Source organism: Populus trichocarpa, chromosome 9 (assembly GCF_000002775.5).
Source record: "Populus trichocarpa isolate Nisqually-1 chromosome 9, P.trichocarpa_v4.1, whole genome shotgun sequence".
Taxonomy (NCBI): Eukaryota; Viridiplantae; Streptophyta; class Magnoliopsida; order Malpighiales; family Salicaceae; genus Populus; species Populus trichocarpa.
In genome coordinates, this window is record NC_037293.2 from 1,679,790 (window position 1) to 1,705,433 (window position 25,644).

General features: G+C 32.6%; 2 long non-coding RNA genes across 2 annotated transcripts; both read right to left on the bottom strand.

Annotated features, from left to right (window-relative positions):
• Positions 1-14,515: 14,515 nt before the first annotated feature.
• Positions 14,516-16,496, bottom strand: LOC112328624 (uncharacterized). Its single transcript, XR_002983660.2, has 2 exons — positions 15,985-16,496; positions 14,516-14,795 (listed from the first exon to the last, which is right to left on the bottom strand). It is a non-coding gene; the product is annotated as an uncharacterized LOC112328624 (long non-coding RNA).
• Positions 16,497-17,832: 1,336 nt separating this feature from the next.
• Positions 17,833-21,078, bottom strand: LOC18101964 (uncharacterized). The gene is made up of 2 exons (XR_002983659.2): positions 20,027-21,078; positions 17,833-19,914 (listed from the first exon to the last, which is right to left on the bottom strand). It is a non-coding gene; the product is annotated as an uncharacterized LOC18101964 (long non-coding RNA).
• Between the last annotated feature and the right edge of the window lie 4,566 nt (positions 21,079-25,644).

Below are 25,644 nucleotides of genomic sequence, written 5' to 3' on the forward strand. Positions count from 1 at the left end.
TTTTTAAAGCGCCTTAGATTTCTAAATTTTTGTCCCTCCTCCTTGCGATTTACGAGTCGTAAACTCTTGAAATACTAAGGGAAAAATAAACTTTCGAAGCATATGGAATCTCCTTGGATTTCTATCTTAATAAATTTAGTTTAAATCAAACCTAGAAAAACTGATGGGATTAGAAAACACCAATACTATAGCAATTATAAAGCAAACCAAGCACCAAGCAGCTTACCTTAGGTAGGGCGTACTAGGGGTGCTAATACCTTCACTTTACGCAACCAGTCCCTTGCCTTAGAATCTCTGAAAGACCAGTTAGGGTTCCTAGTGACCAAAATACTAGGTGGCGACTCCCTTATACAAAAAAAGACCCAAAATCAATTCGAAGGTCGTCGCGCTCCGCTGCGAGGGTGCGACAGCTATCATCATCTTCGTCGACTTGTGCTTGTTCACTGGAGCTCAGAACAACATTCAACTCTTCAACGTCAACATCAACAAAAATATTATTGAAGAAACAAAAATTTGAATTTTCTTCTAAGTCAATCAATGAAGCAACTCAATATGGTTCAACCAACTCACTACCTTGAAAGACATTAACTCCCATATTTGAGTCATTGTTCTCGTCCTAAACAACCTCGACACGACCCTTGGGTTTGGACTAATCAACTCTTGACCAATCCTTTCTAAAGGAAAGGGTGTATGTGTAATAAACTTCCTAGCATTGCTTGGCGAAAACAAAGATATCGTTGACGTTGCAGAGTCTATCTTTAGAGTTAATTTTGACCACACCATGATGGAGATCTACTCTGATTCCTTTGTCAGTAGTGTCATACGAATAACATTGAATAAAAAGACTTTATTATGCTTGCTATAATATTGCAATTCAATTACTTCTTCTAATTTTCTATAATAGTCAACTTTAAACTCACTAGAAGTCAATCCTTTAACACAAAACCCACTATTATATATCTTTCTACCCTGCTCATATTCTTCAGTATGAAACATATATCCATTGACAAAATGCTCATTATAGCACTTCACTTTTCTTTCAGAACCAAAACTTAGTAAAGACAATGTAGCAATAGTATTCTCTCCTAATTTATAAACCTGGTAAAGATATATGCCCCAAAAAGTTGCAGACAAAGCACATTGAGAGAATTGAAATGAATATCGTCAAGATAATATGCAAACTTAAGATATATTCGCTCCATCGTTTTTTACTCAATGGAGCATCTACCCATGCATTTACTATATGAGGCAAAAGTTGGAGACCTAGTCTAGTATAGATGGATGTATCCATTCGAGAGGTTAGAGATTACATATACAATGTGTTTAAAATTGTATTTTCATTGTTCTTATTAATTGAAAACATTCATTTAATTCGATGCAGGTACTTGTTCAATCTTAAAAAAAAAGTTAAAACAAGGCACATGTTGAGACTTCGATATGTGAAGTCTATATTATTAAGGAGATCTCAACATTTATCTCGTACTATTTTGAGCCTTATTTGAGAACAAGAATCAATCGCATCTCAAGGCATGACGATGGTGGTGAAGTGTCTTCAAGTAGGAACTTGTCAATATTCTCCAATCCTGGACGACCCGCACCAAAAAATGCTGTCAAGGGAAGATATTTGTCTGAAATAGAATTCAGATAAGCACATAATTATATGCTATTTAACTACAATAAACTGAGACCTTTTATTCATTAAGTATAGTACTTAAACTTTGTTATTAATAGACTATTTATCTCTTGTAATATCATAAACTCATACATTATTGAGTACCTCGTAGGCTACATTGTCAATATTTACTGTCTAATAACTCACAACTGACTGAATTCCAAATCTTTCGATTACAAGATGAACAATTTTCCACGTAGTTCAGAACACACATAAGTACTATCACAAACTCATTATCTATCAGGATACTTAATTTTATTACAGAATTCTTGTTCATTGTTCATTGTTGTACTTTGATGTGATCCTCGTGAGTGCATCCCATATTCCCTTTGGAAATAAATCACGATAAGCTAATGGAATGAGTGTTTGCATAAACACGTGGCAATCATGGCTCTTTATTTCATACAATATGCAATCCTCCAAATTAACCAATCTTGATATGTTCGAGGCATGTCTATCGGGAAAACGCAGACTCTTAAGCCATTGGTATACTAGTAGTTGCGCATTCTTGTCTAAGACGAAGCTTTCTTTGGACTTTGCGACCCATAACCCAACAAAAACCAACTCGATATTTTTACGGTGACAAAACAACACTATATCCATTTTAGCCTTAATGTTGTCCTTTGTCTTCCCCTTCATGTCCATAATCGTGTTGAAAACATTCTTAAACACATTCTTTTCTATGTGTATGACATCAAGGTTATAGCAAAGGAGATTGGTCTTCCAATAAGAAAACACCTAGAAAATACTTCTACCTAATTGTGGGTCAAACCAAAACCAGAAAACTTCTGCTTACGGGATTGGAAACCAAACACAATGTCACCGTACTCACACCATGTCATATAATTTTTCACTAAAAAGATGCGGGGGTGCAATATCCTTTTCAACTCTACCAACAAAAAAATCCTTTCTATTCTCTCTGTACTTGTGATATATTGGCAAGAAATGTTGGTGGCAGTCAAAATAAGATGTTTTACCGCCGTTTGTTAGCGTGAATGTCTTGTTATTTTCCATTCAATATGAACATACTAGTTTTCCATGCGTGCTCCAACTAGAAACCATTTCATAAGCTATAAAATCATTGATAATCCACATCAAAGCTGCCTTCATAAGAAAATTTTGTTTCATCGATATATCATAGGTCAAAGCCTTAGAGGACCACAACTGCGACAACTTATCAATCAACGGTCGAAGACAAATATCTATATTTCAGCCTAGACTATTAGGACTGGGTATGACTGTAAATAAAAACATGAACTTCAGACTCATACACATCCCTGGTGGCAAGTTATAAACCGTGAGTATTACCGATCAACAAGAGTAAGGAGCAACAAATGACCCGAATAGATTGAATCTGTCTGTACATAACCTAAGACACATGTTCCTTAATTCATCTAAAAAGTGAGGATGCACACTGTTAAAGTGTTTCCATGCTTCATCATTGGAAGGGTGCACCATCACCCCATCCACCACATCATGTGATTTGTTCCATGTCATGTTCTCAGCAGTCTAGGAGTGATTGAGAAGTATCTAAGGTTTCTATATGCGACAAGAGTTTTTTCCCTGTTAGTTTTGGGTTTATAACGAGAATGTCCACATGTCTTACACTCGGTCAACTCAATATTTTCAAGACAGTATAACATGCAGAAGTTTGGACAAATGTCAATTTTCTAGTATCCTAGACTGAGGGGTTTCATCATGGACTTAGCAGCATAAAAGTTATCTTTCAGCTTGTTCCCTTCAAGTAAAAAGCTTTTTGCCCATTCAACAATTTTATAATAACCAACCTTACTCAACTTATAATCTGACTTGATGGTAAGCACCTATGCAACGACAGATAATTTATTGTGATTTGTTCAGCCATCCCATAATGGTTCGTCGGAATCTTTTAAAAGATAAAAAAACATTGTCGCGTATGCATTAGGTTCTTCATCTACGATTGAACATTGATTGACATGACCGTGATTCATTCTCATTGTATCCATAATCATAGTCTAATAAGAATTACCGTTGTTATTTACAACTTCATGCACATTGTTAACACTAGAAGTTGACTCAATCATTCTTTCTACCATGGTCTCGCGAGGAACGAATGGTTCTCCATTTGCATACCAACGCAAGTATTCCTCCATGAACCCTTTGTGTAGAAGATGTATCGTTACAATATCTGGATCGAGAAACTTTTTATTTTTACACCTCTTGAATGAACACATAATATTGCCTCCAGTAATATTTCTCGGATTAGATGTTACATAATTAATAAAACCCTGAACCTCATTACAATAATCCATTCTTCATAATCCTTGGGGTGAATCTCGATACATCCATGAATAATCATCCATGACTTCTATCGAACCTATATCAAATAATGATGACAATATGTATTAATTAACTACGTTAACTAAATAAATTTGCAAAAATATTGGTTTAGCTCAAGATTATTCCACCTACTTTAACACTTCTCTTAATTCATTATCAATTATCTATGTAGATGCAAATTAATTTGTACACATTTATGAAAATTACAACTCGACAATAAAATTGACAAAATATAAAACAGACCCATTAAACAAACCATTATTTATCTCATCACAATACACCTAAGTCAGTAATTCGACATAAGTTTCAACAATTTACAAACATATACAATTTTATAAAATCTAAAATAAACTATAACATGTACAAATTCATAAATCCATACAACAAGTTTGTTTGAGAAAAAATAAGTAAACACCTAAAATACATACACACATTACAAAAATATACAAATAAAAAAAATTAACATTTTAAAAATGTGTTTAAATTTTAAAAAGGGTAGATTTGCTTACTTAAGATGAAAAATCTACAATAAAATTTCAATCAGAACACGGTTGCTGTCAAACAAAGTGTTGTTGTGACTGGAAAAGTTGTGGAAGGATGAGTTGTGTTGAGATGAGATGAGGGGGGATGTAGGGGGGAAGGGGGGCTGTTTTTTGTTGCAGAGGTTTTTTAAGGAAGAATGAGAAATAGGGAAATGATAGAGGAGGGTCGAGCGCCAAGTCATATATTAAATATTATCGATTAATTTACCAATGAAATTATTTCATATGTCAATCCGTCAGCAATCCTATCGGTATAAGTGACATAAGTGGTATGGCTTGCCTGTATGAATCCAGCTGTAATTTTGTCAATAACGACATCTGTAAAAACTTACATGTCATCATACTGTTTGATTTTTTAATTCCTTCTATTCCAACTATGATTCCCTTGGTATATACCGATGACATATTTCTGTTGGTATTTACTGACGGAGTTAGAGATGGAAAAATGTAGTTGGTAAATATCACCGTAAAATACCGACAAAAAAAATTCATCGGTGTTTTCGTTTGTATTCTTTAATTTTCTAGTAATGAACTTGCAACCTGATGAAAAATGAGATGGCATACATAATTCTAAATAGGAGCATAGCCTTCAAAGACAACCTTATTCCTAGTTTGCCAATATACTAGAGAATAAAATAGCATATCCCACCCCAAACTTTACTTTTAAAGTATTGTCGATTACCTCTTGCAAGACCATACTAATGGAGCATAAGATCATATAAAGAGTAGGGTATACACCAAGCCAAATCTAGCTAATTCACAAAGCTACTCCATAGCAACAAAAAATCTTGGCAATGCAAAAACAAATGAGTGATAAATTCAAAGTAAGACAAACAAATAAGGCAAATATCTTCATGTTGAATAATAACTTTCCTACCAACAAGGAGAGCCCTTGTAGGTAACCCATTATTCAAGGCCAACAAAGTTAACAACATATGTTTTGGAATATAGGAATTGTGCCAAATATCAGTTTTTTATTGCTTACCACCAGGAAAAAGAATTCTATCCAATAAGAAGGAGCAACCTTTAACTGAGAATAACCCTTTAATATCTAGAGCCCAAACAAGCTAATCATCCTTGCTTTTGCTGACAATAGTATTGTGCAAAATGCACAATAACTCATTGTGTTGCTCGGATTCCCTCTTCCTTAAAGGCCTACTCCAAATGAATTTCCATCTCCATATGTCTACATCCTAGCAACCCATATCAACAACACGTCCATGCTTAAAATTGCTAATTCTGTACAGCTTAGGAAAGACAAAAGATATCAACATGCTCCCAATCCAAGTGTCCTCCTAAAATCTGATATTGAAGTCATTGTCAAGCCTCATATGACATGAATTCCTTAGTGCATCAGCAGTCGGGTTTGAGGAGTTAGTGGTAGAGACAATATCTGACCAAATTGGGGATAACTTCTTTTTCAATGTGGGGATACCATTAGTGAATTGGAGTGTATACTTATCCACAATAATTTTTTTCCAATAAGCATAATTTCTTGAGCCCAATCTCCAAATCCATTTAAATAACAAGCTTGTATTTTTCATAATGATTGAACCAACTCCCAACCCTCCTCTATCCTTCTCCTTGATAACCAAGTTCCATGTAAGACGATACATACGCCTTCTATCTGTCACTCCAGACCAAAGAAATTTGACTTGTAGCAAAGTTATTTACTTCACAACCATTTTAGGAAAACATAAAATTGACAAGTAGAATAGAGGTAAAGAGTATAAAATAATTTTAATCAAGCACACTCTTCTAACAAGAGATAGCTTCTTACCCTTCTAGGATTGTAAGCGAGTTCTAATTGTTAACAATATGAGTTTCCATGTGGAGATTCGTTTAGGATTAGAGCCCAAAGAAAGACCCAAGTAGTTCAGAGGTAAGGACTCACCTTTGTACATTAGGAAGTTTAAAATTACAGCAGCATAGTCCTCATCAATATTAATTAATGTTAGACAACTCTTTATGGAAGTTGACCCGCATACCCGAACACTTACTAAATTGACATAAAACTCTCTTCACGTTCATTAAACATTGCAAGCTATTTGGGATGAACAACAAGGTATCATCTACAAATTATAAGTGTGAAATACTTGTACAGTCATGCAATTCAATACCAGAAACAAACTTAGCTGATAAGCTTCTACGGAATAGGACTGATAGGCCTTTAGAAACTATGTTGAAGAGAAATTGAGATATGAGATCTCTTTATCATATACCACAAGAAGCCCTAAACTCAGGACACGGAGAACCATTAATGAAGATTGACATCTAAACCGTAGAGATATAAGCCCTTATCCATTTTTGCCAAGATGAGCCAAAGTTCATGTACCTTAAAATATTGTCTATGAAGTCCTACGAAATAGAGTCAAAAGCTTTATGAAAGTCAAGCTTGAAGATAAAACCCTTCACTCCTTTGGACTTCATCAAATCCATTACCTTATTAGCACATATAATAGTATCCATGATGTCCATGCCTTTAAGAGAAGCTGATTGGTTGGAGCTAATGACACAAGCTTATAACATCCCTCATTTTATTCACAAGTATCTTCAATATCATCTTATAGATCCTATTAACAAAAGTAATAGGTCTATAATCACTAAAGGTTATGCAGTTTACAATCTTCAAACCTAGCGTTATATAACTAGTATTTTTTTTTTGATCAAATGTAAGAAATATATAGATCAAAAGGTTAGACAAGCTGGAAAACCAGCAAGCCAAAATACATCTGTACAGAACAAGCATGTGGGAACAGACTCCCAGCAAGCGCAAGAGAAAATACAACCGAAACTACACAAGCCAACAGCAATGTGCAGGAATCAGGAGGGAAGATACTCCCTAGAGACCCGAAGCAAGTGGAACTTGCAGAACATAAATACAATATAAAAGGTGTGTGCAGGGGAACAACCTCCCAAAACAAGCACACTGAAAACAGAACAAGGGAACATGCTTCCTTGAACAAACAGAATAAACCGATCCAGCATACCAGCCGAACCATCCAAATAGCGAAGGGGACAGGCTCCCTCAGCAAAACAGCAGAGCAAGCAATAAGCCTATCCACAGGCCTCAGCCATTGAAGCAGCAGGCAATGCCAACCAGAAAATAGCAGCTCCGGGCAAGCCAGTCATCAACTAGCCTAGCACAAAATCCTCAAACCAAGCAGGGGAAACACCCAGCAACCGCTAAGAGCAGAGACCAATCAGAGATTAAGCTGCACAAGAGATAAGAAAATCCCTACAATCCTGACAAGCAGGAACAGAGAAAGCAAGCAACAGACAAACCAACAAATTAACTGCACAAGACATAAAATCACAAGCAACCATATAAACAGTCCAGAGGAACATGGCATCCACCCAAAAGCAGGAACCACAAACTCTGCCAGACAAAAGGAATAGACCATCAAAAGGTAATGTGCAAGTACAAAAGAATTATGAGACTAACATAAATAAGTCAACTTTTAGCAAGCCCCATGTCTTCTTATAAAATTTGAAATTAAACTCGTCTGGACCTGGGGCCTTTATCCCATCATTATTAAAGATGACATCATAAAGCTCATCAATTGTTACTACTCGTTTAAGATGATCAGTCTATCTTGAAAATAGTTTCTTGAATCCATTGCTTCCCAATAAAGGTCTGTGAGTATTGGTCCCTATAAAGATTTAAGAGAAGAAGTTGAATGCCCTATCCTTAATCTCATTAGGAGTTTTAAGACAAATCCCATTCTGCATAACCTTCTGGATGTGATTCTTATTATTATGAAGCCTAGCTGACATATGGAAGAAACATGTGTTACGATCCCTAAGTGTTACCCAGTTCAATCGAGCATTCTGTCTCCAGATAGACTTCAACTTCCTATTAGCCTTCCACCCTTAGAAATCAAGGTACTGAGATTACCTTGCTCCTCAAAGTTAAGACCTACAGATTCAGCCTTATGCACAAAGTGATTAATTGAAGCATGCAGGTCTTTCACAACTTGTTCTTTATTACTATAGGATAACTTATTCCAGCATTTTAATTTTCCTTTCAACGCATTAAATTTTTTGAGAATCTAATAATTACCTAGACAATCTCTCTCAATATCTTTCCAAAAATCACTAACAACAGCGTGAAAATTCAGGTGCTTTGGCCAACAATCAAGACTTTTAAAAGGCTTCCATCCCTAATTCACTAAGTCTTCTCTAAGAAGAAGGGGGCAATGATCTGACATACCTGTGTTGAGTCTAATCAGTCTCAAACTAGGAAAGAAATCCATACATTGTGGGTAGGCAAAAAATTTATCCAGTTTACTCATTAAGTTCCCTCTAAACCATGTGAACTAATGGTTAAAGGGGGGGTTACTCTATCAAGGCATAAGACTAAGTAAAGTCTTGAAAATCAGAAGCACCTTTTTCTGTTATAGAAGCCATTATTCTTATTTAAAGCTTTCAGGGTTTCATTACAATCACCGCAAAGAAACTAATGATATTCCATAAAAGCAAAGTGGAGCTCAGAAAGTTCATTCCAAACAATTCTTCTTCAAGAATCAGAACAAAGAGCATAAATACCTATAACAACAAAAACAACATCATTTTTAATATGTCGATTCGTAATGTAAATCCAAGATTTAGAGAATTCAATAGATTTTGCCAAAAAAAATGCTCTCATCCCACATTAAAAGCATACCTCCAGACTTACTCATAGCATCAATTAAAACCCATCTAATACAATGTTTAGGCCATAAGAAGTTAATTAAAGCAGAAGAGCAATTGGTTACCTTTGTTTCAACAAGGAGACAAAAAGAAATACCATAATCTCTAATAGCCTCTTTAATAAATTTCCTCTTAGATAAGGAACCCAGATTGCAGACATTCCATGATATTATCATAGAAAAAGATTAATACCTGATCCAATATTCTACTACCACCGCCACCAGCAGCACCACCACGAGACATTACCTGGTCCATCTTCCCCGCCCCACCGCTCTCCTCGTCCTTCTTCTTCTTCTTCTTTGTCATCTCCACTATTTTGCAAAGTCAACAGTGGAGCATTCTCCACTGTTTACTGGGACGGACAATGCCGGCCCAGACCAAAAAATGGTTGGGCTGGGTCTAGCATAGTCCAAAAAAAAATACTTTTGGTTCGATATAAATATGATATTAAATACCCAATTTTCGCCAAAACATTGCAAACACATTACACAGAAAAATAAAAAAAATGTTTTTATTTGCATGCATACGACTAAGTCTCTCAAATATAGAAATTTATGTATCATGTTTTCATAAAAAAAATAAAAACAAAAAATATGTTTTAGCACGCATTTTTGGCTTTAATAACCATTTTATTAAAGTCACAAGAACTTGGCTAATATTTCAAAATTTCCAAAAAACTACTTTGTTTTATTTTAATATTAGGGGTTATGAACTTATACGTACGATGTATTCCTAATATTAAATTAACATTAGTTATTCATTTGGTTGACATTAGAACGATTAAGTTTTACCTGATAAGATAAGGACTTCCTTACTAAGGAGTACTTTTCTTGAAGCTTAGTTAGATCAACAATTAGAAAGCAATAAAACCTTAGTTTATATAAGACAATCAAACAATGCAGCTTACCTTAGGTAGGGTGTATTTGGGGGTGCTAATACCTTTTTTTTACGCAACCGGTCCCCGTGCTCGATCTCTGAGACTAGTTAGGATTCCTAGTGACCAAAATACTAGGTGATGACTCTCATTCCATCTTTACACTTATATAAGACAAGAATTTCTTGTCTCCCTTATTTCTCGATACCCAAAACCTTGTAAAGTGGATAATCACCGTGACGCAGCACACGTGCGACAGCCTATACATTTTACATGTTGATATCACAGCTCATTTGGCCTATATTCTCATTTTTGTCTGTAGCCCAACCATCTTACCTGTTTCTATCTCAGCCCAACATATCCATGTTCTCTTTATAACCCATCATATGTTCTATAAGGATATGCTTAGTCATTCCCAAAGGGTGGTTGTTATCAATATTCAAAATTCCAAGATTTAAGGAAATAGGTACCCATGGTACACTTACATAATTGTATCAACCTTGGGACTAGAACCACCTGTTACCTCCAATCTATCAAACCAAGGTTTAATGATAATGCCAATATCATCAACGTGGTGTTTTTTAAATGCAAGAATTTTGGTTGAGGTGGGGCCAAATTTCTTGATGTTGTCATCTTCATCCAAGTCTGAGTCCGAGTCATGAGTAGCCTAGGCATGCAGGCACAAGTGGTCCACCATGCCAAGGCCATCCTTTTTTCTATTATTATTTCTTTTATGGTAAATAGCCTTTTTACAATAGGCTAAGTGTGGCAAATGATGTGTCGCATGTTGGTGTCTAGAATACGACCACCACTACGTAGTTAAAAAAATCAAAGGTTAGGGAATTTTGGTCTAAAAACTCATTTCTTAAACTATTTTCACTCAAAAACACCTAAAACCCCCCTCATAACCTAAAATTCCCAAAAAGAAAAAACGTAAAAGGTCCAAAAATACAAAATCAAATTGGAAAAAAATATTTCTCTCTTGATCTTAATATAATTTTTTAGGCAAGATCAAGCTTTAAACACATTTTAATGGAAACTTCCTCGTTGAATGGAACCCATTGATACTAAGATCATTGTTTTCATCTTTAAAATTGTGATAATCAGTAACTTTCTCTATCTTCTGACATCTCTCTCACTCTCTCTTTTCTTAAACCAAAGATTATAAAAAATAAACAAAATGAAGATTTGGATCAAAAATAAAATTTCAAAAACTAAAGGGACCAAATAGGAATGAAAAGGAAAGTATTTTGATGTGAACCTAGAGGGTAAGAGTTCTAGAACCCATAATTAATATTAAACACAACCAAAGAAAACCAAAATAAGACTGATAGAAAACATGACCTAATCAAGAAAGCTAAAATCAGATTAATAGAAAACATGACTCAATGATTACCTGAACTAAGAAACCTATGTTATTGAATGAAAAGACCTAACTCGTTGATTATAAAGAATCAAAAACTAGAAGTATAAGGATGAACATCACAAAGACAATTATCTTTTATAAGTTCTGAAGAGTTTGATGAAAAACCAAGAGTATAAGCAGTCTCACCTCACACCAAAAATTATTTATGAAATTAAAATATATTCTCTAAATTCAAGCTAAATAAATTTATTTATACTATCTAAAACGTCTTAAACATGGCAAGAAAATAACAAAATATTTATAAATAAAGTAAGAAAAAAAATCCAAAACAATTAGAAAAATATTATAAATCTCATACAGTAACTTAAAGGCTTTATCGTAAAGCTTTCCCAATGTTTAAATATCATTGCAAAATTATATCCTTATAAGAAATAATGCCTTCAGAATCTTCTAACAACATTTGAGCTTGACTCAGTGTTTGAATTGAAAGTTATGCCTACTAACATAAAACAACATATTAGAAAAATAAGCTCAATATACATGTAAGTAAGAAAACAAGTTGAAAAAAGCCTCTTTAATCTTCTTGGCCGTTGACCTTATTAATGGCTGAAGTGGCATCTCTAATGAATTCTTTAGTGATGCTTGTTGATTCTTATAATATTTGGATGAAAGTGAACCTTGTTGAGCCAATTTCTATTCGACCACTGGATTTCTTTGTTTTTATACTTTGATCCTTTATTTTTTAGATTTTATCATTCTTTAAAATTTTGGAAGAAATTAATCATCAATTTGGCTAGAAAAAGATCCAATAACAGAGAAAAAACTTATAACCAAAATAAAAGAAATCACTATTCAAATCCATAGTATTTCTTTGGATAGTAATCAAACCTCCACCTCTTTTAGTTTTTTCTATAATTTTTTTCTTTTTTCTCTCTCAAAAAGAATTATTCTTTTCTTTTTTATTTGATCATGAATGAATTTTTTCTTAGAATTTTTCTTTCCTTCCTTGAAAAACTAAAAAGAAATATATCATCCATCTCATTGTATGATCTTTTAATAAAAAAAATTGACAGTGATGAAAATTAAAAAAATCATTATTCTACTTCTAAATATGCATATCTTTTTTAAAAACTTTTCAGGATTTCATTATCTTTTCTTTATTACAACTGAACTTATTGGTACTTTTTTGTAAGATTTATTAGAATTTATTAATTTTATTTAATTAACCAACTGTCATTTAAAAATGAGTGTTCTAGAATTCTATTTTTATTTTATTTTCTTAATTAGTATTATTAGATTTTTAAAAAAAATTTGTTATTTAATGGGTTGTCATAACCTTATAGGAAAAAAAAAACATTGAAGTACATATTTTCCAAACTACTCTTATTCGTTTCCCTTAAGTTTTAAATACACATAATTTATTTTGACTTGGAATATTGTTTTTCTATATATTCCAAGCCATAATAATCCGAAACCTAACAGAAGCTAATATCTAAAAAAACTCTAGAGCCCATTAAAACAAAAGCCCTAAAAACAAATATCCTGTCTAAATATCATAGACCCAGCTCCCTAAAATTCCAAGCACCCATGATGCCCTAAAATTCCAAGCACCCATGATTTACGTCACCTTGACATGTGACGTAAATCAAACATTTTCCAGATCTTATATAAAAAAATATTCAGAGGAGGGTTTATTTTGAACCACAAACAAAAACCTGCAAGTCACATGTCAAGGTGCCAGAGATGGAGAAGAGGAGCCACGCCCAATGAGGAATCTTATCCTCCTAGGGGAAGGCTGACTACTTCCTTAGTGAAGAGAAGAGAAAATGAGTTGTTGAATTTCTTAGTTTTTGTTCTGGGGTTTCAAATGTTAAACCCCTATTTCATTTGTGAAACTAATTAAGTTAAATTAAATAAATTAACTTTTTTTTCTTGAAAAAAATAATTCAAGATTTAAAAAAATTAAAAATAAAGAGTGGATTTTTTTAAAATAAAATAACTATGTTCACTGAAAATGCATGAATTAGTTTTGAAAGGTAAATATTAATTTATTTATTTTTATTGCAAGATTAAAAAAATTATAAGTTTTTTTAACATAATAAAATAAACTATTTAAAATAATTAAAATAAAATAACCATTGTTATTTATGACTTGAAAATAATTAGTTGTTTTATATATGGAAGTAATGAAATAAAAAATGTAATTCTTTTTATAAACAAATAATTAGTTTATTTATTTAACTAATAGAATGAAATAAGCCAATGCTAAAAAAGGAAATATTAGAAGAAAATGAATTATTTCATTATATACGTTAAAAATATTTTTTATTAGTAGAAATTAAATAAAAATTAATTATTTACTTGAAGATATTCAATTAAACTCTTAAAACCAAATTCATATAAAATAAAACTAATCTTGATATGATGTATAAAAACCAAATTCATATGTAATAAGTTTGTACATAAGGTAAGAAAAAAAAGAGTGGAATTCTATATAAATTTGTGTGAGCTCAAATTTGTAAAAACAATCCACTACAGGCCAATTTCAGACTGCGCCATTCCGTGCGGCCACCAAACGAACCCAAATAATAAATGTAATTTAACCTAACGTCTAGATGTTAGGAAAATGCATACGTAGGGTTCTCGATGTCATCTCATGACATCACGGGCTCGTGAATATTTTATTTCATAGTTATTAAATCATATTTGATTTTATTTTAATACTATAATAATAATAATAATAAAAATAAAAATATCTTCACTTATATATTTTTTTAAAGTAAACTCATGAAATAACTAATAAAATACAATTAATTATTCTTTTAATACTATAAAATTTATCTTGAATTTGTTACCATAAATCTTTTTCTTTAATTATATTTTATTTACGTGTTATTTTTTATGATTAAAATCCGATTTATATATATATATATATATATATGATTATCTTTCAAAAAGAGTTTTATATCACTATTTTTAAAAGATTAGATTCTTCAGATAAAATATTAAATATTTGATCTTGTTATTTTAAAGAGTTTGATATTCAATGATAGTCTTGGATATGTAATAATACTCATTGATGTAAGGAGACGAAGAATACACGTAATGCCTTCGAGAGTATTTTTCACAAAATATCAATTATAATATCCTAGCTAGGAAAAGAAGATTTCTTTTGGTGAAATAGACAAGAATATTAATGCACCGATGGGACCTGCTGAGCCAGGTAAATTGAAACATTTCCCTGGCTCGTATGGCAGCTGCGAGTCTCGAGGTCCAATGGCCTGCTAGGATCCAACTGCCTTTCATTGCTAGACTAATAATTCAGGCTGCCTAGGAAAAAAAAAAAAAACATAGTGAGCTTTAAAATCTAACTAAACCTGTAAGAGCTAGCTAGCTCATCATGGCCCGGGAAAGGACTCGTCCATACTCAAAATTACGTGTTTTAACGAATGATAAGTAATCTTCCGCTAGTGAAATATTGAATTATTCATGAAGATTTAAGAGATAATTACCGAAACCTCTTTTAAAAATATATTTTTTTCCAAAAAATGTTTTTGAAATATCTATAAAACTTTGAGAGAAATTTTTAGTACCAAAGAACACACGTATCTGATTCTCACTACTATTTATTTTTATAGTTTTTGTATGATTTATTATTATTGGAAATAGAGATTTTGTATTTAATTTATGAGAACACCTAAATAGAAAAATATAAAACTTGAACACTAAATTTATAATAAACACAGTTTGTGAAAAACTCCAGTATAGTTTTCATAGATTTCTCCAAGATTACACAGCCCTTCCTTGCTGTTTCTCACTTGGCTTTAAAACACAATCAAATCTATATACATGATGATGAAGAAAAAAAGAACTTGAAGGAGGATGTTTCCTCAGGATCCTAACTAGGGTAGCCGCAACATCAACCGACAAGACCTTTCAGGTGTATAATCGCATATATATTAATTTTCTTGATGTTCTTGGGGGCATTCTCAGTGCCTACGAAAATGACATGGTGTATAATCGTATTGAGGAAAACAAAGTAGATACATACATATATCACACCAATTATTTGAACACATGATCATAATTTAAATATTACCCCAAAAGCACGCTCTAATTCTGATTCAGCGTGTTCAATAAAGCCCTTACAGTGCTTTGGACGAGAAAAGCGTAGCGTTTTATGTTTCTTATAATTGTTTTTCCATGATTCAAAAGCTTTATTTTCAACTCTTTTTCATTTATTTTACACACGCGCACGGCTTGTACAAAGAAAAGGCAGCATAAGATTTGTTTTAGATGGAGATGTGAACTTTCTTAGGGTGGCTACTAGCTATGCTTGGTGAGTCATTATGGTACTTAATTTCCGCTACTTTTGTTTTTTAATTGATAAGGAATTTAATCTAAAACACAATAAGTCATGAACAAAGGAAAGATAGCGTTGTGTCCTAATTATAATGCCTTGGATGCTAAAGCGAAAGATAAATACATATCGGAAGGTAAGAGTATATAGCATACACACTTTGGAGGGTGAATGGATACACATTCGAGGGCATAAATACATCGGAGGACGCAGGCATGTGCACATCGGAGGGCAAAGATACTTCGGAGGACAAGTGCAAACTAGAGAGCACGTGCACACTGGAGGGCGTACGTACTCATCTCGTCAGCACCCTTGGAGCCGATCCGTGGGCAATGCTTGAATGTCGAGAACAATGACAAGACTTGAGTTTAGAGGATGGAGATGATACTTGAGCTTGGAGGACAACAATAATACTTTGGAAAATATCATGCCATTGGGACATAAAAACTTCAGACAGGGATCAGAGTATGAGTGGTAATGATAATATTTTTTTTTTAGTTTAACGTGGGTGTCCGGGTCAGCTTGCCCACACCTCAACTAATCCCACGGGCCCTGAAGTTAACGACCATGTAAGCCTCCAGTGGCCATCATATGAGCAACTACAAGGCTTGAACCTGAGACCACAGAGAGAGCAAACCTCTTGATTCCAAACTTTTACTACTGGGCCACAACCTAGATAGTTGGCAATGATAATTTTGAATAGATGGGTAATGTAATGGGAGTAAAGGGGATATTCCTCAATGATTGATAAACTTGTGGACCGCCCAGAAGGAATATGCCTTAAAAGTCCTTGAGAAGATATTATATTAGAGAGGTAAAGTGTGGGTATTAGTGAGATAAGTATGATATTTATCACACAATTTGGATAACATTCAGCCATTGGGATGTTGTCAAGTGTCTTGATGGATGACGGTTGGATTGATATCACTCGTTCAGACAAGAAGAGTATTTACAACAGCCAGTTGTTGGGATATTGTTGTCAAAGTGCCCTAGTGAATGATGGTTGGATTCGCATTATGTCTATGAAGACACATTGTTGTACACTTTCACATGCTAAAAACGGTCAGTAATGCATAGATCATCTTGACAATTCTGATTTGACCTCACCATGCCAAATCTTTTTGCAATTCAACTTATTTTTTAAATTATTTTTCATTTTAAAAAAAATATCAAATCGATGTTTTTTATATGATTTTGATAAAAAAAAAATATATATATTTTAATATATTTTCAATTAAAAAAAAAACTATATATTACTCATCAAACATACCACTTACTCACGAGTCCAGCAACCAACCCAAGACGAGCTTGGTACAATATATCCACCTATATTGATGCCTTAATTGCCACCAGAAATTCTGATCTTAAATTGATTCATTGTGAAGAAAGCAAAATATTTACGTTTGGGTCATCTGATGCAATCGTAACGATAAAGAAGAAAAAACAGATATAACCAAATTGACATTGTAGATAAGAAATAAAAAGCTTCAAGGGGAATGACTGGCCATGTCATGGATGCAAGAGACTTGAGTATGAGCCAAAGGCGCGCAATGTTGAAAAAAAAACCTCAAAAGACAATATGGTCTGATTATAATGAAACGAATTGATGTGAACAATTAAAATATGGGTGGTGTGATAAAGATCCCTTTAGCAAACATCAAATCCAACGTATATATTCAGCTAATGCAGAAGTCCTACAGTGAAATAAACCGAATTCTCCATGTATATTCCACAGCATTGCCTTTGTAACTTGGTTTTCTACTTTTACCAAATTAAAATGAGGTCACATTGATGTAGTCTGAGAGATGAAGCACAAACAATAGTCATTTTCATGGAACTCAAAGGAACTTCTGCAAGATTGCTCTCAAGTTCTGACTTCCGAGCATGTATTATAAGCAAGAAAATGTAAGTGCTTTCAAGGTTGCAATGGTATTCAACAAGAAAAAGAAAAGGTAAAAGTAGAAAACACATTGGAGCATGTGGAAATCGCAAGGAAAGCCAAAAATATTACCAACAGAAAGGACATGTAATTCATAATCTCTGATTTTTTGGACATGAAATATTAAAACAATGATCATGTAGCCTAAAGAGGGGGAGTAGATTTTGTGCGAGTATTTGCTTATTTAAACTGTTAACTTGGTCGAAGAACAGGAGCTGCTTCAATTATTTGCAGATTATTGCAGTTAAACAGTAACTTACAGTATCTTAGTTACAAGACTTGTAAAATGTAGTCTCAAAATAGTTCATGAACGTGGTTTCAATAACTAATGAAGGAAAATTGGGATATAAACTAAAGAAATTCCAATCCAATATTGAAAACTAAAGAAGTTCAAATGTAATGGAATTTAGTAGTGAACAAAAAATAAGAACTTTATGACCAAAAAACAAAGCAATCTTATCGGTGTCAAACATTAAAGTTGTGTTTGGTTAGTGTCTCGAGATAAATCTCAAGATAAAAAAAATACAGAAAAAATAAAAACAAAAATATAAAATAAATCTATCTATGAATCAATTCTAAAATGAATTTATATACTTTTAAAATAAAAAATATAAAGCAACATGGCTTCTCTATCGCCGCTATCTCTGTCGCTTCTAATAACAGAAGAGTAACCAAACACATAAAACAGCGTAACTTCAATGAGAAAACTACGTGATAAGACTATGATTATATGAGCTTACATTCTGCTATATTAATTCTCTCTTTCTGATCTAGGAGAACTAGCTAGAGGGACAACTCTACTTGAACAACTTGATCATATGTTTCCACAAGGAGATGAGAGTAGTCTATAAAGGGAAACATAGTAAAACGTAATCTTGAAAAATTAATGCGAACTTTAACATCTAAAGACCAGTGATAGATTGCTTAGATTAAATTGTTAAAAGAAACATCTTGAATCACAAAACGGGAAATAAAACTCATACATAACAAAACAACAGTTCGTAAATCAGTGAACCTAAATTTTCCCTTCCTGTACTGCCTCGTTTCAGATTCATAAAGAAGAAGAGTAGATGGGAGGATTGAAACCACACGGGCATGGAATAGGTGAACCAATGATTAAGACAGCGATGGAGGCACACAGATCTCTATAATCTTGAAATGGCTGAGTTATCACTGTCATGGATAGTGAATAGAAAAGGAGAATAAATTGCCAAATCTCTTAGGTTGCTATTATTGAAAGAGGTGAAAAATAGGTGGACTGAATAAGTCTGCAAAAAAGTAGGACTACAAGGCGAGGGTCCAAGTTGCAAGATAGATGGTCCACCAACAAGATTGGTGAGTACAGAGATCTAATGCCAAAGCCTACACAACCATGGCAGTGAGAATATGACCTGTTCCCACCATGATTTGGCATGCCAAAGTTCTCAAAACTGTTAATAATTTTCAAGGATCTACTGATTCCACAGAAAAAACCATTTGGAAGAATGTCCATAAAATAATCAAAGAGTATTTTGAACCATTTCCAGTGAAGACAAAGATTGTGGGATGGAGAACACTCTGAAACTCAAGTAAAGCTATTTTAGCTGATATAATAAAAAACCCCATAAACAACAAAATCTGATAAAAACTACTCACTTTATTTTTTCTTCTTATCCTTACCAATGTGATCAGCTTCTGCTTCAATGCTCTACTTCCTGTCTTATCAGACTCCAATGAACAATGTCTATCCTCCAAGGAAAGAAAGAACCTCCACATACATAATCGTTGCTTTGCCTTTGTGTAAAAAAGAGAATCGAAAACCACCCAAAACAATCATTCTTTGAAACAAATCAAAGATCTGTAACGGATCTCAAATCAAACACCCAGAAATGGAAACAGTAAGGGGTCTAGTATATTCACCTATTTAATCCCATTATTTTATAAGCTCGTATCGTATCATCAACACAATCAAGGGTATCAACACTCTCTCTCTCTCTCCCTCCCTCCCTCCCTCCCTCACCTTTCTTGCTTATTGACAAAGTTACCTATCACATCTGCAACACAGAAAAGATACCATTTGCATCCCCTGAATATTTTCCTCGGAGGGAATAATCACAGATCTGCTAAAGTCAGCAAAACGAAGGGTGTCCTTCCTTTTCCTTCTCTGCAAGCTGCAAAGAAAATCCAAACTTAGGAAATCCACCACAAAATAGAAATATAAACACTACTAAATGTACTCACCTGACAGTAACAGAAAGCAAAGTAGAAAGAAAAAAGAATCACCTTTAATTTGCTGTTGGTCAGCAGGAGCAAAGTGTCACTCACAAACTGTTTTTTTTTTTTTTTTTTTTGCCAAGTCCTTTTGTGTTGTATAGTCGTTTATTGCCGATGCAGCATCATCAAGATTCTCACTTCCAAAGAACTTTGGCAGATGAACAGAAACAAAGAAAGATTTAACTCTTAACATCACCGGCCGTGCATTTGCATGTGAATCTTGATGATGCTCCACCCGCAAACAACGATTGTCAATATTTCCATGCACAAGAACCCCTTTAGCCTTCAATTCCATGCCCCATCTTTTTACCTCCTCTCTACAAGGTTTCAAGATTGAAATTAAGCAAACATATAATATATATCTAGCAAATTCTTGTAAGGAAAAAAATTGAGAAAAAGTGAAAAACAAAGAAATATTGGACAGCACATATGCAAACCAACAAACCCACGAGCAAGGAGCTGATGTGGCATGTTGCCATTGGTTAAGGCCAAAAGGGAATACGTGAAGGGGATGCCCGAGAAAGAATCCTACAACCTTGTTTAACTCAGAACTTTATAACAAGACAAAACCCGTTTTCAACATTAAAAATATAATAATATTTTTTTATATCAGATGAGAAGAAAGAAAGAAAAAAAAATCTAATAAATGGAATCAAGAACTAACGAGTTTCAGTACTTTGGTAAATCAAAGATTTTTAGTTAAGTGGATCAGATTTATTTATCCGGCGAGATTCTGACAAAAACACACTCCCTCTGGTTGTGTGTGGTGAGACTAACATATAGCAAGTACCACCTCATGTCAGATTCCGGCGAAGATCACATAAAAAGAAAGAGAACCCATTTGGTTTTTTCACTTCTTTTAGCTACATCAGCTCATCAAACCTTTATAAGAATATTATTTAAAAAAAAAACTAGAATGAGAGGAAGAGTGCAAGCTTGGTTGAGAGAGAGAGAGAGAGAGAAGAGGACTCAGGAGGATAGCAACAGTTGAGGGACTGATTGAGACGTATATATATACAGATGAGGGCTGGAACTTTATTATTTTGTTATTATTAATGGTATTTTCTTTTTCATTTTTATTACTTTTTGTGTTTTTTCTATATTTATAGGTTTTGATTGGTAGATGCTGAGCTGTATAGTACTGTACCAGTATTGCTGCAGTTACCCATTGCCATCTTCCCCAAACCCTAGTTCTTTTTGGAGTGCTGTTACAATGAAGTCGACCCCGTGCCTTTACCGTGCGCTCCCCCATTGCTGCTGCTCCTTTTTGCAAACTTTTAAAAGTAATTTTATGAGTTTATTTTCAAAAAAAAAGTATAAAGATAAAAGAGAAAATTACATTTGAATTTATAAAAATGATAAGAAGATATTTTAATTTTTGATAAAAAAATATATTTTTACAATTATCCCTTCTCTTTATATTTAGCTCTTTAAAATATTCTAAATTTTAGAGTTATTGTTCTTAAAATGTTTGGATTTAGTGTTCTTTTAATACATGTTTTGCATTATCGTGTATTTAAAGTAAAAGTGCATGCTTTTATTGATTTTTATTTTAAATTAAATAGTGTTTTATTAAGATTTGTTTTTCATCTAGAAACACATGTTCCTTTTAAAAAACAAATGTTTTACTTTTGGATGAATAATATTTAATGGAATGTTTTTCAGTGCCAAGGTATTTTTATAAAAATATTGATACCACAAATTTTATAGAATAAAATCACCACCGCAAAACTCTAATTCTACTAATTTAATTTAGCTTAAAAATAAAAAATATTGTAATAAATAATTATTACTATTGCACTAGAAAAAAAAAATATCATAAAAGAAAATATTTTTCTAGATAATTAATGGAAAAAAATTATTTTTAAAAAAAATCCTCATGCATCATAAACCATATATATATATATATATTGAATAAAATCAAAATTGAACGGGAGACACATGACCTAAAACCTTCAATTATATATGAATTCGATTTTGTCATGAAAGAATTGAAATATTTAAAGACGGATCGATTAGAATTCGATTAAGCCTCACATTTTTCATTCTCGCTCTTTTGTCATACACACGTGCAGATTTCATTATCACATCAACAACAGCAATAATAATAATTTGACTGATCAAAGTTAGGCTTTCTGAATAATTTTACTGGCACAGTTTGGTATGATTGTACGTATTAAATCCAGGTTCGTGGAGGAAGAAGAGAAGCAGACTTTCATTATTGATCAAGAAATGTTTGTGTAGAAGAGATTAATATGCAAAAATGCAGAACTATATATTATATTATTATTTTTTTAGTTTAACGTGGGTGTCCGGGTCAGCTTGCGTGCACCTCGACTAATCTCACGGACCCTGAAGTTAACGACCATGTAAGCCTCCAATGGCCATCATATGAGCAACCATAGGGCTCGAACCTGAGACCACAGAGAGAGCAAACCTCTTGGTCCCAAGCTCTTACCACTGGATCACCACCTAGATGGTTACTATATATTATATTTTTAACTTGTCCGTGGCTGTCATAGTTTGATCTAAATTGATCGGATAATAACTTTATTTTTATTTCTTTCTCAAAATAAATAAATATAATAGTTTTATTTTTATTAAATTATATTATATAATCAGTGATAGCTAGTATCAGCTTTTGCCTTTCCAAAACTTTTACTAATGTGGAAAAATTAACATATGGGTAATCTATTATTAATTTTTATTTAACAATAGAGGTATATTTATATCAATTTGTATAAACAATCTTAATATATTTCACAACATTTATTAAATTATCTTATATTTTATTTTCAAGATTCAAATCTACAAAATAAAAAAACAGAATTATACTTATTTAATAATTATAAGTTCAATTCCTTAAAGTTACGATAATTAATTATTGATTGAAGAAATTCATCATGCTGAGTTGGTATACTTGGACATAGTATAATTTCTCCTGTTTTTATAGGTAAAGGAGTTGTAGACATTTCTTCTTCTTTTTTTTAGAGAGATTAGCTGTAATATTTATTTACATCTTAAGAAGAAAGGAAAAGAAATTTCACTTTTTACGGCATCCAACTTTAGACCTGCATCTGTCCTTTCATTCCAATAATTACAATCAAGGTTCACAATGGTTCAAAATCTATTTTGATAAAAGAAAATAATAATAAAGAAAGAAAAGAATCTTCTTTTATTGACTACTTAAGGCCTGTTTGTTTTTGCGTTTCAAAAGCGTTTTTGACAAAATTTGAAAATTTTTATTTTTTTATTAACTTCAAATTAATATGTTTTTAGTGTTTTCAAATCATTTTGATGTGCTGATGTCAAAAATGATTTTTAAAAAATAAAAAAACATCATTGGCATGTATTTTAGCACGAAAAGCTATTTGAAAAGCAACCGCAACCACACTGCCAAACAAACCTTTAGTGATTGGTTCACACTTTGTGGCTGTGGATCAAAAAATATTTTTTAAAATATAAAATAATATATAAAAATACTGTTAATGTATTTTGTATTTATAAGTAAAATTTTGATTGTGGATTCAAAATTTAATTTATACACAATAATTTTTTTTTAACTATCAAGATGATTATGTATTCGATCATCTCGGGCCGACTTTAGCTATTTTGTCAAACCTGCAACTCGAATCGAAAATAAATACAAACACAAAAATCATTAAAATATTTATTTGATTATGATTAAAAAGGTATTATTTAGATACTATTTGTTGCTATCTATTTTTGGGCCCCACATAAACAAAAGAACAAAAAATACAAAAAACAATACAAAAAAATTGAAAAACAAATGTTGGAGGAAAATAAAAAATATATTAGTGAGAAGAATTTATCAGAACACCCAGGAAAGTGTCTAAGACTAGTTGAGGAAGATCAAAACATAAAATATTAGAAAATTTGACAGTGTAATTTTTACCGATGAAAACCCTATTAGCAAAGAAAAATTCAATTCGAGGAAGGAAATTCAAAATTAGATGTTTAAGGACTCAATCGAAATTTTTCAAGGTCTAATTGAATTTATTGAGGATTAAATTGTAAGAAAAATTGATTTTTTGAAGTCAATTTAGGCTTTAATTGGACGAAATTAAAGTTTGGGAGTCGAATTGTAATTTTTAACATTTAATTTGGTCAAATCTGGGGTTTAATTGCATAAATATTAAAGTTTGATGGGCAATTAGGGACTTGAATGAAGAAATCCAAAACCAATGACCAAACCGAAAGGACACGTGAATGTAAGGGCTAAAATTGACCAAAATAAGGGCTAAATTGAAGAAATTGAAAGTTTATTGGTCAATTGAGGGTCGAAATGCACAAATTCATAACTAATGACTAAAATGAAAATAGCGATTAACTTTGGGGCTGGCAATTGAGTTTGGCAAGGGTAAATTGCATGAAATTAAATGTTTGAAGGCAATTACGGATATAATTAAAAAAAATTAGAAGAACAAAGACTCGATTGAAATTTGCCAAATCACAAATTAAGAACCCTAAATAACATGTTGTTCACACTTAATAAAAAGAAGGTGAATGAAACGTCATTCGTCAACTTGCACCTGTGTTTTGAAAGTTTTGGTTGATCGAGTTGGAAACTTCAAATACATGAATGTGGAATTATAGACCTTAGGCGACGATGATGTAAGAATTGCTTTGACGAGGCCTCAAAAGTGGGTAACTCAATCAACCCCAATAATGCAACTATCAAGCAAAAACCAATTTAGTTTTCGTGTGTTTGTGCATAAAGGCTTCTCAATGGGTTCTTATCAATGTTTTCCAACACTTCCCTCAAGACTAAGAAGTTAGAAATTGATTCAAAGACTTCTCAAAACCCTATAAATACCCCTCTCAATATCAAGAAAAAAAGGGTTGAAAAAAAAAAGAGAAAGAAAAAAAGACAAAATTGAAAGGGAAGCTATGAAGGTTTGAGAGGCGAACACAAAGTTTTCTCAAGTTTCTTAAGCTTAGCAAGTTTGTGCGAGGCAAAACTTTTCAAAGGAAATAAAAGAGAGAGAGAGAGTAGTTGTTTTAGATATATCATCCGATCCAAAAGAAGGCTCTTATAGTAGGCTTAAGGTGTTTTTTTTTTTAATTTTATATTTATGTTTACAAGCATAGAAAAGAGGTTTTGAATGCTTAGCAAATAATGTTGCATTTACCTCTTTGTTGTTGTGATTTTTATTTAATTAAGTTATTTTGATGTTTTTTATACATCAAAGGTGTTGTTTAAGTTTGTTTTTGATATACAATATTGTTTTAATTTTTTTTGTAACTTAAGTTATACATGTTAAAGTAAAGGTGTTTACCCTGGGTTTGTCATGCGTGTTCATTCACAAAATGGGTTTAGAAAATCAATTTTGAATCCATGTTGCATGAACATATAAGTTGATATTTTTTTGATTTGGTAACTCATGCTTGAATTTGATGCTTTGACACTTTTTTTTTTTCAGTTGTTTTTATTCAAACATGTTTTTGTATGATATTATGACTTGTTGAGATAAAATAGCATGTTTTAGAAGCAAAAATGTCCATTTTTGGGTTTGGCAGAGGCTATCTTGGCTAGAAATTTTCTTAAGAAGAACATTGTCTTAGCCCTTAGATTTGGACCATATTTGGTCCATTTATTTGCACAG